Source organism: Bubalus bubalis, chromosome 10 (genome assembly GCF_019923935.1).
Source record: "Bubalus bubalis isolate 160015118507 breed Murrah chromosome 10, NDDB_SH_1, whole genome shotgun sequence".
In the NCBI taxonomy this organism is placed as follows: domain Eukaryota; kingdom Metazoa; phylum Chordata; class Mammalia; order Artiodactyla; family Bovidae; genus Bubalus; species Bubalus bubalis.
Genome location: NC_059166.1, coordinates 72,764,712 through 72,777,368, shown reverse-complemented (window position 1 = coordinate 72,777,368; position 12,657 = coordinate 72,764,712). Strand labels below are relative to the sequence as shown.

The 12,657-nt window shown below is 42.0% G+C and overlaps 1 long non-coding RNA gene across 1 annotated transcript in view; it reads right to left on the bottom strand.

The window, feature by feature from the left end:
• LOC112587646 overlaps window positions 1-12,433 on the bottom strand; it is an 88,388-nt gene extending 75,955 nt beyond the window's left edge. The window contains exon 1 of the long non-coding RNA XR_003112161.3: window positions 12,054-12,433. This is a non-coding gene — a long non-coding RNA (uncharacterized LOC112587646). The remainder of the gene's footprint in view (window positions 1-12,053) is intronic.
• Between the last annotated feature and the right edge of the window lie 224 nt (window positions 12,434-12,657).

The following is a 12,657-nucleotide window of genomic DNA, read 5'->3' as shown; positions in this document are numbered from 1 at the left end:
AATGAAAAAACAAATGAGAAAATTAAGGAAAAAGGAAATAAATAAGAGAGGTAACAAGCTGAAAGCCCATAATAAGACAGTACAGTATATATAATTGTATCAGGAGTTATCATATTTAAATGCTAAATTACTGAATGTTCCATTTAGAGGCTTCCATTTAGTTTCAGAACAGATTTTTAAAAAACAAAAGCTAAATGTTTTCAGAAACACATTTAAGTGTGTTAAAATTATACATTGTAGAGAGACACATTGGAGACTGCCTCTTCCAGGAATATAGAGGAGACTAACTTTTCCCTACTCCTCCTACTAAGTATTAATCGGATCTTGTATAAAAAAAAACGTAAGACAACCTTGAAAGGTAGAGAGAAGTCAGCTCAGCTCAGAGCACTGAGATGCAAGAAACAACACAATGGCACATTCCCAGGTTTTTCTTTTGCTTCACAGATCTCTGGATGGGAAGGTCTCCTGGTGGAGGAAATGGCAACCTGCTCCAGTATTCTTGCCTGGAGAATCCCATGGACAGAGGAGCCTGGCAGGCTTTGGTCCATGAGATGGCAGAAAGTCAGATATGACTGAGTGAATAACATTTTCATCCACACTTTACAGATCTCAGAATTGTTGCTGAGGAAGTCCGCAACCCAGAAACACCAACAAGGAAAAGCCAAAAAGCATCTGCAAAACTCTGCTCTCTGTAGCCAAAGAAGCAAAAATAAGGTTTAGCAATAAAGAAAACTTTCAGACAAACACCACAGTAAAAACTGGGGCCCCACACATGGCAGCAAAAGTGGAACAGAGAGCCTGGACTTGCACCCATAGCAGGCTGCAGGGACGTGCCCCAGTCTCCCCACCCTCAGATCTGGTGCCAGAGAGGACAAATAGGGGACTGGAACTTTGTCCCTGCTGGGTGGAAAGGAGCTCAATGCTCCATAATATCAAAGTAGACCACATGAAGGGTATGGACTTTTAGCCCACCGTGTAGCAACCAAATGTCAAGGAGGCTTACAGGAAAGTCACTATTTTCATCACTGCCATTGACCTGAGGTGGGAACACTAAGAAGACACTCCAATCCCCCAGCCAATGAAGTATCTATGTAGACCTAGCAGGGAGTTAGAACTCCACCCTGAATGCGGCTGCTTCACCCTCTGCCACCATTTCCCCTTCCAGAGAGGTGTGAGACAGAAGGTTTAAATAATACCTCCTGATCTAACACTCAAAATTCACAGATTTTAGTTAAAAATCACTCACCATACCAAAAATCAGGGAGATCTTAAACCGACTCATCCAAAACTGTCAGAATACAGAAAGGTTGAATGCTATACTAGAAGAGAAGGCGGGCGGGGGGCGGGGGTGGAGGTAGGGGGGTGGCGGTGTGGGAGATACACCAGGCAAGAACCAACAGAAAGAAAGCTGGTTTCTCATTTGGAGGTATAAACTACAAACACAAAATAAACTTTAAGATGAGGAACTCTACATGAGATAAAGTGGGTCGCTTCATCAAAGGTTTCAACAGATCAGGAAGACAAAATTTTAAAGTATTAATAATACAGCTTCAAAACATACAAACATCATTAGAACTGTCGGAAGAAATGGAAAACGGGTCTATTCATTACCACAGCCTAGTCTTATTCTAACTGAAACTGCTGCACAGCAGATTTAATTCAGCAAGAAGCCTTGTTTAATTCTGGAGAAAATGAGGTATCGAGTACAGAAGAAGCTTTTTCAAAAAGAAATATGGTATAGTCTCGCACCAGCCACACGTGTATCTCATCTACTCCCCTGGTGTTCCGTCCTAGGAGGTGTTTTGATGTGTCAAAGAGATGGCAACACTTCTCCTATGGCTGCAGGGGTGGGTGGATTGCAAATGAGAGGCAGCGGCATGGAAGTCAGCTGTGCCCAATGCTTATTGCAGATTTCAGTGCTACAAAGTCTGAGACTTCAGTGAGAGTCAAAAAAAAGCATTAGGCATTTCCACAAATATGAATAACATCTGTTAAGATTATGGCATTTTCTACAGCAAACACAACAGTAATGATTATTGAATGCTCCCATTAGAATATTTCATGAGTCATTCACTCAGAAGCAAACAAACACCCAAGATTAATCTAAAGTAGACTGCTTATTACTGGTTCTTGGCATTATGCTTTCCTAGAGGTACCAGACTCTCCTGTGAACACCAATAAAAGTATCCTAGGGACCATCGTAACTTTTTCTTTCCCTGGGAGGTGTTCAAAAGACAGTGTTAGAAAAAGGAAGGAACGTTTCTCTTGACCAGCCCCTTGCTGGTGTTGTTCGGTTGCTAAGTCATGTCCAACTCTTTGCAACCCCATGGACTGCGGCACGCTAGGCACCTCTGTCTTCCACTATCTCCCAGAGTTGGCTCAAATTCATGTCCACGGAGTCGGTGATGCCATCCCATCACCCCATCTTTTGCCGCCCCCTTCTTTTGCCTTCAGTCTTTCCTAGAGCAGGGTGAGCCAGTGGTCTCCCTTAAACAGTCTTAGAGACAAAAGCTGCATAGAACAGTCCTTCAACTACAGGAGAGTGTATTAAAAGACAGTATCTCTAGAAAGGACGTCATAAAAACCTAAATTTTTCTCTCCGTTCCCATGGCTCTCCTTGAGAATGTAGCTTTCAAAGCACAGTATGAATGGACAGAACTACGTGCTGCAGCTTTCAAATGTACCACCGACAGGGGGCACCAGAGAAGAAGTCAGGACCCTAAATGAAACTCAGGGCTAAATATCTCTCAAGGGCAGTCTTCCACAATCTACCTTTTCCCAACCACCAGGACTGCAATTCATTAAGAAAATTTGTGAAATAACAGGTAACAAGTGAAGAAAAGGGCAGGGGGAGGGTCTACCTTGGCAGGCAAAGTTGAAACCAAGTCTGCTAGATGTGTTTCTCTCTCTCCTGGCATCAGTACTAGGAAACCCCAGGAGAAACAGCTATATTGTTCGAGGATTTGAAGTCTCAATGTATCGATCGTGTGGATTGTACATAGTCTTCTTAACCGGAAGACCTTTTATCCCAGCCTATAATCTAAAAGACCTGAAACTTCAGTGCTGGCACTGCTGGAAGCTTTTCCATTGAACCACATGCTTTAAAAAAAAAAAAAAAAAACCCTCTACATTTTAGTTTTCATCTCTTCAGCAGAGCAAATTATCCCATCAGCCTGTGGAGAAGTGGGAGGTTATTGTTCATGAAACTATGAAAGAACATAACACCATAATGCAAATGAGAAGCTTGAAGTCTCTTTCACCCATGAAAGCTATCCTGGCAAATACTCATTCTCAGAGAAAAGAGGAGGGGAAAAAAAAAACAAATGCACTGTAGCCTTTATATAGAAAGTTTAGAGAAGAATATTAGGACTGTATTTGAGGGAAACAAGAAATAACTATGCAACTGCACGCCTCCCTCCATCATTTCAAGGCCACCTTTTAAGGAGGTTCTGTTGTTATGAAATAGAATGATGTTTTCTGCCTGTCTGACCCAGAGAAGCATATTGGTCCACACTTCTATAGCTTCTGCCCAGAACGTACTGCCTGAATGCTATAAACACTGCTGAAGGACATTAGCTATCCACCATGTAGACAAACTTACATCTCCTGCCCTGGTGTGTTCTCACTCAGCATTTACTTCAGGCAACAGAGGCCTCCTTTCTGTAAAGGGGGAATTGGGGAGCCAGCTAAAAGCCAAGTGCCAGGAAAGAGAGTAGAGGAAAATCCATTCTAGTCTCCAGGGTAACCCTTGGGTATTCTCCCTGTTTTTCCAAGACAACAAGCAATTTCTTTGATTTTAGATCATCCACATCCGGGGGTAGGTCTTACTGTTCTATTTCATGCTTTGTGGAGAATAATAAATGCAAGTCACAAGATATAAGTACATGAATAGAGAATCTTCACCTTTGAAAACCAACTGTACTTTGAAGAGCTTTGTGTGTTTGGGCTCATTTAGGAACAGCCAGAAACTTAAAGAAGCCCAATTGGAATGCTTCTGTTGTTGCAGGACAAAGGAGGAAGTCACACAAGACCCCCAAGAGTTACAGCAGACCAGAAATAATGGATTCGTAGAATACTTTCTGGGCTTCCCAGGTGGTGCCGGTGGTAAAGAACCTACCTGCCAATGCAGGCAACGTCAGAGGCAAGGGTTCGATCCCTGGGTTGGGAAGATCCCCTGACAGAGGGCACAGCAACCCACTCCAGTATTCTTGCCTGGAGAATCCCATGGACAGAGGAGCCTGGCGGGCTACAGTCCTCAGGGCTGCACAGAGCTGGACTCAACTGAAGCGACTCAGCAGAGCACAGAATGCTTCCAAGGCCCACTTTAAATAAACACCTCTCTGAGGTCTTCCCCTACTTCCTAGATATCTTCCTCTACTGCAGTGTTGTTCACCATATTCCCTAAAGCCCAATAATATAAAACTATGCTTCTCGATGTCTATTCCCCTCCAAGGGCAGTGTACTCAAAAAAGGCAGACGCTTGATTCCTTTGTGCATATATCCCCAGCATTTAGCACAGGTTCTGGTACTCAGTAAATGTCTGATGAATGGCTTAGGAGTATTTCCTTGGGAATTCTTAACCTGAAGAAACTAAAACATCTATTCTTGCTCCCAGGTCCCTTGATAAGACTAACAAATGATCATAAACGTATGCTAATTAGATCTATTATAAACCCAGTTTTCAACCTCAGGACCTATGGTGATACCCAGCAGTTCTATCACTTTTCCCACTCCCTGCCTATCTCCAACTCTCACGCAACTATTTTAAAGGTTTACTCTTTTAATCTTCTCCTAATCCCCCTGAAATCAATTTCAAAATCTGACTGCGGACACACGCCATAATACCCTACTAAAACATGGAGACCTTCACGTACACATTTCTTCCATTTCATTTTTCTTTACCTCCTTGGCTTTCTTATTTAACTATATACTCTTTCTTTTCTTTTTTTCTTTCCTTTCTCAGAGGAAAGGGTGATATTCCATTTAATGTGAACCACCTATGAAAGGGGAGGACAGGGAAGCATGGCGTGCTGCAGTCCATGGGGTGGGGTCGCAGCACTGAGCAATGGAGCGGAACTGAACCTATGAAAGGGTCCTCTCCTTTTCAATATCCTCCAAGGCTTCTTTCCATCAATTAATCAGCTCATCCTTATACCGTATTCTGTCTCAACTGAGAGACTTGAAGGCAACAGATCTGTGTCATCAGTTTCAAGCTATGTGACCAGTTTCCTCATCTGCAAAATGTCACCTCAGTTTCCTCATCTGCAAAATGGGAGTAGCAATCCATGTCTCACAAGAGCTTGGAGGAGGATTAAATGAGATACTTCACATGAAGCACTTGGCCCAATGTTTGATACACATGCTCACTCAATAAATATATATCCCTTTACTTTTTTTTCCCCATCCAAAATAGAATCAGTTCTAAGGATTTTGCTTCCCAGGCTTAATGACAACATCTTTCCTTCCTTCCCTTCCTTCCAGACCCTGAATTCTGTGCCCACAAGTTCCTCTCTTCTCATTTGCTCCTCAGCCCACTGCAATCTGGCTTCTCCCCCATCACTTCAGTGAAACGTCTCTCACACATGAAACCAAGACTCTTAAGTGCTCTGAGTTTCACAGATTTAAATATTTTCTGAAAAAGCCAAGGAATGAATCATGGAATAAAAGACAGGATGAATGCATGAACAGATAATATTCTCCTTAGTTGATCTTAGCTAATTTTCATGGCTTCAACTTTTACCCATATTTCATGATTTCCAAAAGTACCTCCTTGAATGATCTCTCTCCTAAACCCAACCACTTATTTCCTCAAGGGCTTTTAATACTCTGTACCTAAATATATCATAATATTTAGACCACAATTAAGATTGAGGCATAATCCACCTGGTTGTCCAAGTTGGAAATTCTAGCACAGCCAGGCCCAAGGAAAATCATCTCTTCCCTACACATCAGAGCTAGTCAATCACTAACCAGTGAAGTTGCTCAGTCATGTCCGACTCTTTGCAACTACCAGACTCCTCCATCCATGGAATTTTTCTAGGCAAGAGTACTGGAGTGGTTTGCCATTTTCTTCTCCAGGGGATCTTCCCAACCCAGGGATCAAACCCAGGTCTCCTGCATTACAGGCAGGACGCTTTACCATCTGAGCCACCAGGGAAGCCCAGTCAGTCACTACTACTACTGCTACTAAGTCGCTTCAGTCCTTCTCCAATGCAGGAAAGTGAAAAGTAAAAGTGAAGTCGCTCAGTCGTGTCCGACTCTTAGCGACCCCATGGACTGCAGCCCACCAGGCTCCTCCATCCATGGGATTTTCTGGGCAACAGTACTGGAGTGGGGTGCCATTGTCTTCTCCGAGTCAGTCACTAAGTCAAGTCAATTCTATATTCAAAATATCTCTCAACATTGATCAAATTTCTGGAGAATGGAAGGTTTTCTAAATGTTAACTACGTATGCCAAGACTCAGCACCTGTAGGTACAATCACACTTACTTAGATAATCCAAGTTCCTTTTTTCTTTACAACCTGTGTGTGTGGGCCTCTGATATCCCCAGTCTGCCAAGGAAGAGCCTTACATGTGCTCACAAACCATCTGCAACTTCTGTTCTCTCAGCATTAGCTCCTCTTAGTAAGCACAAGGTTTGCCCACGACGTGACCCTTAGGGGATTCATAATTGAGACTAATGGCGCCCAGTGTCACAAAATAAATGATGCCACCTAGAAGCTGTCTGACAAGTCTCCCTTTGCGACACCAGGGAGTGTCATATTTTATGTACAAATGAAAAAACACAGTTCTTCATACCACTCAGGCTGCTCACCATCTCCTGGTCTGGAAGCAGAATTACTGGTACCCAGCTCTTACAGCGTCTCTCAGAAATCCATCCCACTGTCTTTCTCATCCTTCATTTCCTAGAATTACCCTCTACTTCAAAGAGTCAAGGAGGAAACCAGTGGTGTTCAATTCTCTGTGCTGGACTAGCAGTGAGTCAGCATCTCTGGCAAAGACAACCTTTTCATTTTTTGTCTAGCCATTTATCTGAATAATAATATCATCCCTAATAATTACATGCTATATAAATGAGGTGGCTCCACCCACAAGTTCCATGAACAGCCAAACTCAGAATCTTAGTTTTGGTTACCTAGGAGACCTTACTACATTTACTTGAGACATGGATACACTAAAAAGAAGGAATAGAAACAAATGTTTTAATTCTGAAAATTATTAGTTCCTTTGCATTAAAAAAGAATTAAAGGAATTTATGTATGTGTGCATTAATATTTTAAATGTATAATAAATTCAAATTGATATGAAAAACATTAAAAACTGAAGGCATAAGTGGGTAAAGAATGTGAATGAATTATTTTAAAAGATGAAATGCAAATGTCTAAGTAAGATATGGGAAAATATTCAGACTCACTATCAATGAAAGAATTGCAATTTAAAACAGCAATTATATAATGTTTTTTTTCTATCAAATTATAAGCATGTAAGCATCCAAGTAATCTTAGATGAAATAAACTTGTTCATATACTGCTTGTAGGAGTATAAATTGGTACAACTATCCCAGAAAGCAATAAATAGCAAAATGTATCAAGAGTCTTCAATTGCTCATTTCCTTTTTACCCAGTAATTGTTCTTCTGTGAAAATATCCCAAGGAGATAATCAGAAACGTAGACACATTCTGAAATCAAAAGAGTACTTATTTCAACATTTTTAGTAAAAATCACAACAAAAACAAAACCAACAAGAAGGTCCAGCATTAAGGAATTGATTAAATATGTCATAGTACATCTACTAATAGGATATTATGATGCATTATGCAACATCAAGTTTCAGAGGTTTCCAATGACATGAGAAAGTAAATGGATTGTAATGTTCCCCTTCAAGAGCAAAACTCAAAATTTTTATATAACATGAACTCAACTGTGAAAGAAGTCGTAGGAAACTGAAAGGAAATATGTTAAAATATTGAGAGTGACTGATACAAAAGCATGGAATTATGAATGACTGGCATAGAAAGAGGGATCTTTATCTTCTGTAATACTTCAAAATCTTCTATACAAGGGGAAAAGGACATAAATTATTTTTACCTATAAACTTAGCAAAACAATCATGATCAATGCTAGACACAATGTGGTGAGTCAGGCCCTCTCACTGACACCTGGAAGAAGCTTGAAAAAGATTTAAAGAAAATGTACCAAATTATTAATAGCAATTACTTCAGGGAGTTGGTATTAATTTATTTCCCAAGTCCTTCATAGTTTTCAAATGTATTAGTTTTCTAGGGCTGCCATAACAAAGTACCAAAAACTGGATGGCTTAAAACAACTGAAATTTGTCTCTCACTTCTGGAGGTTAGAAGTCTAGGATCAAGCTGCCTTCAGAGTCGCATGCATTCTGAAGCTTCTAGGGGAGAATTCTTTCTGCCTCTTCTAGTTCAGGTGTTTGTGGCAATCCTTGAAGTTCCTTAGCTTGTAGATGCTTCACTCTAGGCGCATGGCCATCCTCTCCCTCTGTCTTCACATCATCTTTCCTTTATGCATGACTGACTCTGCACCCAAATGTCTCCTTTTTATAAGTCATGGTGGAGTTGGGCCCACCCTAATGATCTCGTTTTAATTTGATTACCTTGTTAATCAAAGGTAATCAAAGGTGTTAGTCGTGCAGTCCTGTCCGATTGTTTGCAACACCAGGGACTATAGCCTACCAGGCTCCTCTGTCCATGCAATTCTCCAGACAAGAGTACTGGAGTGGGTTGTCATTCCCTTCCCCAGGGGATCTCCCCGACCCAGGGATCAAACCCAGGTCTCCTGCATTGCAAGCAGATTCTTTACTGTCTGAGCCACCAGGGAAGCCCCTTGGTGTAAACCCTATTTCCCAATAAAGTCACATTCTGAGGTATTGGGGAATAGGACATCAATTGTGAGGGGACACAATTCAATCTATAATACTGTACTTAACAGATTTGTTCAATAGACATGTATTATGTTGATAATCAGGAGAAAGTATAAAAGAAATTAACTTGCCCCAACCCAAAACAGCTTTCAAATCCATTCTCTCGTCTCTGTTCCTACTATATTTTCTACTGCTCTGGTCCCCATCATCCTATCCTCTCCCCCAGGGCTCCTACATTCATAACCTTATTGGTCTCCTTTGCTTCTAGTTTTCCTTCTTTCCATCCACTTCCTCATTGTTGCAATATTTTCCTGATTTTGTCACTTGTCAGCTTAATGACTCATATATCCATAGGTTCAGAGGGTTAAACTCCAACTCTTTAAACATGAGTTGACAAATTAATCCTGTCCTCCTTCTTTAATCATATCTGTCCCAACTTTCTCTATATAACTCTCTGTTTTCCCCAACCCAAGCAGTCAATAGAGGAGACTTGCTATACTGCACAGTTTCACAAATGTGCCAATTTCACATCTTGGTTCTCAGACTCCCCACTCCTTTGACCTCATTTATTAATTTATCCAAGAAATACATTATACACTGGGCACTCATCAGCCAGGCATTGTAGAAATTTGCCATTTAAAAATTAAACCATACCCTCCAATTTTTAGGAGCTCAATTTAGTAGCACTCATCAGACATATGTAAATAGTATGGTCTAAATATGGTTTAAGAACTGTTATAAAATCACTTAAAGGGCAGAAAAGTGGAAGGAGTCAATTTTACTAAAAATAGGGAGAGATTTTATAGCACAGGTTCACCAGATACTTAAAAACGTAAGTGGCTGTTCCAGTGTGCTGCCCCTTCCTGCTTCCCTTGACTACCTGATAAAATTCTATTTACTCTCCAAAGACCAATATTCTCAGACGCCAGCAAACCATTCACCTGTTATTCCATGATCAGTGAGTCATTCAAAACATGTTGCTGTTTGCACTGCATTGCCTTTGCTATGAAGGTAAAACAGATATCTGCTCTCCTATTGACCCACCCTATGCTACATTGTCACATGCAAAGTACCTTTCATGCTACTGTCTTACCCAAGGGGCCCTGTTATTTATAATAGGCTTTCTAAACTTGTCAAAGGCTTTTTCTCACATTACCTTATTTGCACTGCATACACAAGTTGAGTGTATGTGATTATTCCCATTCTACAGATAGGTAAATCACACAGCTGGTGAAATGCCTTGCCCCAAGTTCCACCATGGGAGAGTTAAGTGCATGGGCAAAAATGAAGACAGATGGCCTCCTCTCAGAGGACACATTCTCCTGTGGCATTGCTCTTCCCAACAGCAGGTGCAACATGTCATCACTTTGCCATCTTTCTCAAGCTATGCTTTAGCTTCTAGATTCTCTTTTATTCACAGTATATGTGGTGCAGATTTCTGTACAGGATGTAAATAAATGACTTCACACCTCTGTGTGAAAGCGCTGCTGCTGCTGCTGCTGCTAAGTCGCTTCAGTCGTGTCCGACTCTGTGCAACCCCATAGACGGCAGCCCACCAGGCTCCCCCGTCCCTGGGATTCTCCAGGCAAGAACACTGGAGTGGGTTGCCATTTCCTTCTCCAAGCATGAAAGTGAAAAGTGAAAGTGAAGTCTCTCAGTCGTGTCCGACTCTTCACGACCCCAAGGACTGCAGCCCACCAGGCTCCTCCGTCCATGGGATTTTCCAGGCAAGAGTACTGGAGTGGGGTGCCATTGCCTTCTCCGGTGAAAGCACTACATTTGTGTAATAAATGTTATATAGTAAGGATGATTCAACAGAAAATATCAAGATGATCTCAAACCTTACAGAGCCTCATCCACGGTCATAATTAGCTCTTCACCTGATTGCCTTCTATGGGCTGTTGTTGATGTCTGGGGATAATCACTAACTTAGCTATCCTAGTACTCTTAAGCTATATGACCTTTCCAATATAAGTTTTTTGTCCCCATCAGTATTTATTGCATCTTTTTACTGCAGCTATTTTCCATTAGGAAACACAAACAGAAATAAATATTGATATCATTCTCTAGGAATACTATGTTCTCTGCACTATCACTCCTTTAATAAGTGAATTTTAGTAAATCCAATATAATCTGCTATTTCCTAAGACCTCAGTGATAAACTCAGTCCTTGAAAAATGCATAAATTTTAAAAGTGAGCCAATGTATTTCTCAGGGCTGTGTTTACAGTGTGAAACCTCACTTCATGCATCCCAACCATGCTTATTGAACTTGCTAAAAAAAGATACTCACCTCTGCCTTTCTGAAAGAGACAGACCCTCTGAATTAGTTTTCCATGAGTTGTTTCCCTCGTGAGACTAAGGCCAAATAAGCTATCTGGGACAGGAAGAAAGCACATCTTTTCCCCCTTGTATTCCAGGACATTTTACACCTTAAAATCTACCAAGATTGTGTCACATCTGAATATCTCGCCAGGGTCCCAGGTCAGAAGTGACAGAGCACACCTGTGCAGAGCTCTGACCGACACCTACGGAAGGGGCAGGGCGGCTCTTGCAAGGGGGCCTGGGAACAGCACAGGGCAGGGCTGAGTGCAGAGTCTTGCTAGCACGCCGGGTGAGCCCGTGCAGCTGCTACAACATTCATATCAATAAGCTGGGGTCTGTAGAGTATTTCATAAAGCTGTGAAAAAAAATGAGATGGAACCGCCACTTGTCAAAGCTTATTAACCTGCCCGGCATCTTTCAGACGCGTGACTAAGTAGCCATTAGTAGGTTGTAAATTCCCCACAGGGTTGCTGTTTCCAGGAATTTCTCCTGGGTTAGTGTGTAGCTTCGCTCCCTTTTCAAACTCTGTCTTAACATTCTCTTTTCTACCCACTTCCTGCCACCATTTTCTTTTTCTTCAACTTCAAACTAGTGTGAGATCTCTGTATTGTGGAAAGGTTTCTCTGCAAACGAACAAGGAAAATCTGTGCTCACGTCTTAACTTGCCTTCAGGAGATAAGACTCCAAACCTGGAAGATTAGGAAGAAGAGGGGAGTAGTAGGGGTGAACTGAGTAGGAGGAGGGCATGAGCAAGAGAGTAGCACTCAGCAGGCACAAATATTGAGATAGGTTTTCCTTCTGCAGAAACTTAGAGTCACCTGCCACCCATACATACCCCCAGGATCCAGATGGTGACAGAGTATTAGCAAGAGGGATGGAGATGCCCACTCTGACCCACCAGAGCTGGCCTCTTCACTCCAGACTGGAGTCCACCCCAGCTCCAAGCAAGCAGCAATAAGCTGTTGGAACTAAGCTTTCAGGCAGGGAAAAGCTGCCTTCACCCTGCTGGCCAGGGAAGCCCAATGGGACACACCACACAAATGTTCCCATCAGCTCCCCAGAGAGAAGCTGAAATGGATGCTGATGAGTTGTTCCCTGCTCCTCCTCTAGGCACCCAGACAGACCCCATGGGCATCAATCAGGTGAATGGCATTGACTTCCCAGCCTCTGCCCTCCTCCAGCCTGTTACCAGGGATCAAAATTCAGTCGACTGCATGAAACCATCCTATTCCTCCGACAGGAAATGAGTACATTTTAATTTTTTTTTCCTGTTTTTAAGTCTGTGCAATAGCATCAGAGCAAGCCTGAGGAATAATGATTCAGTACCTCCCTAAGTGCATGTCCGGAATGCAAAGCCACTCCCCAAGCCCCTGAAAAGCAATTTAAGGTGGGAAAAAGAAAAAGTCCAGAGAAGTGACTATACAGTTATTATGCTGCCT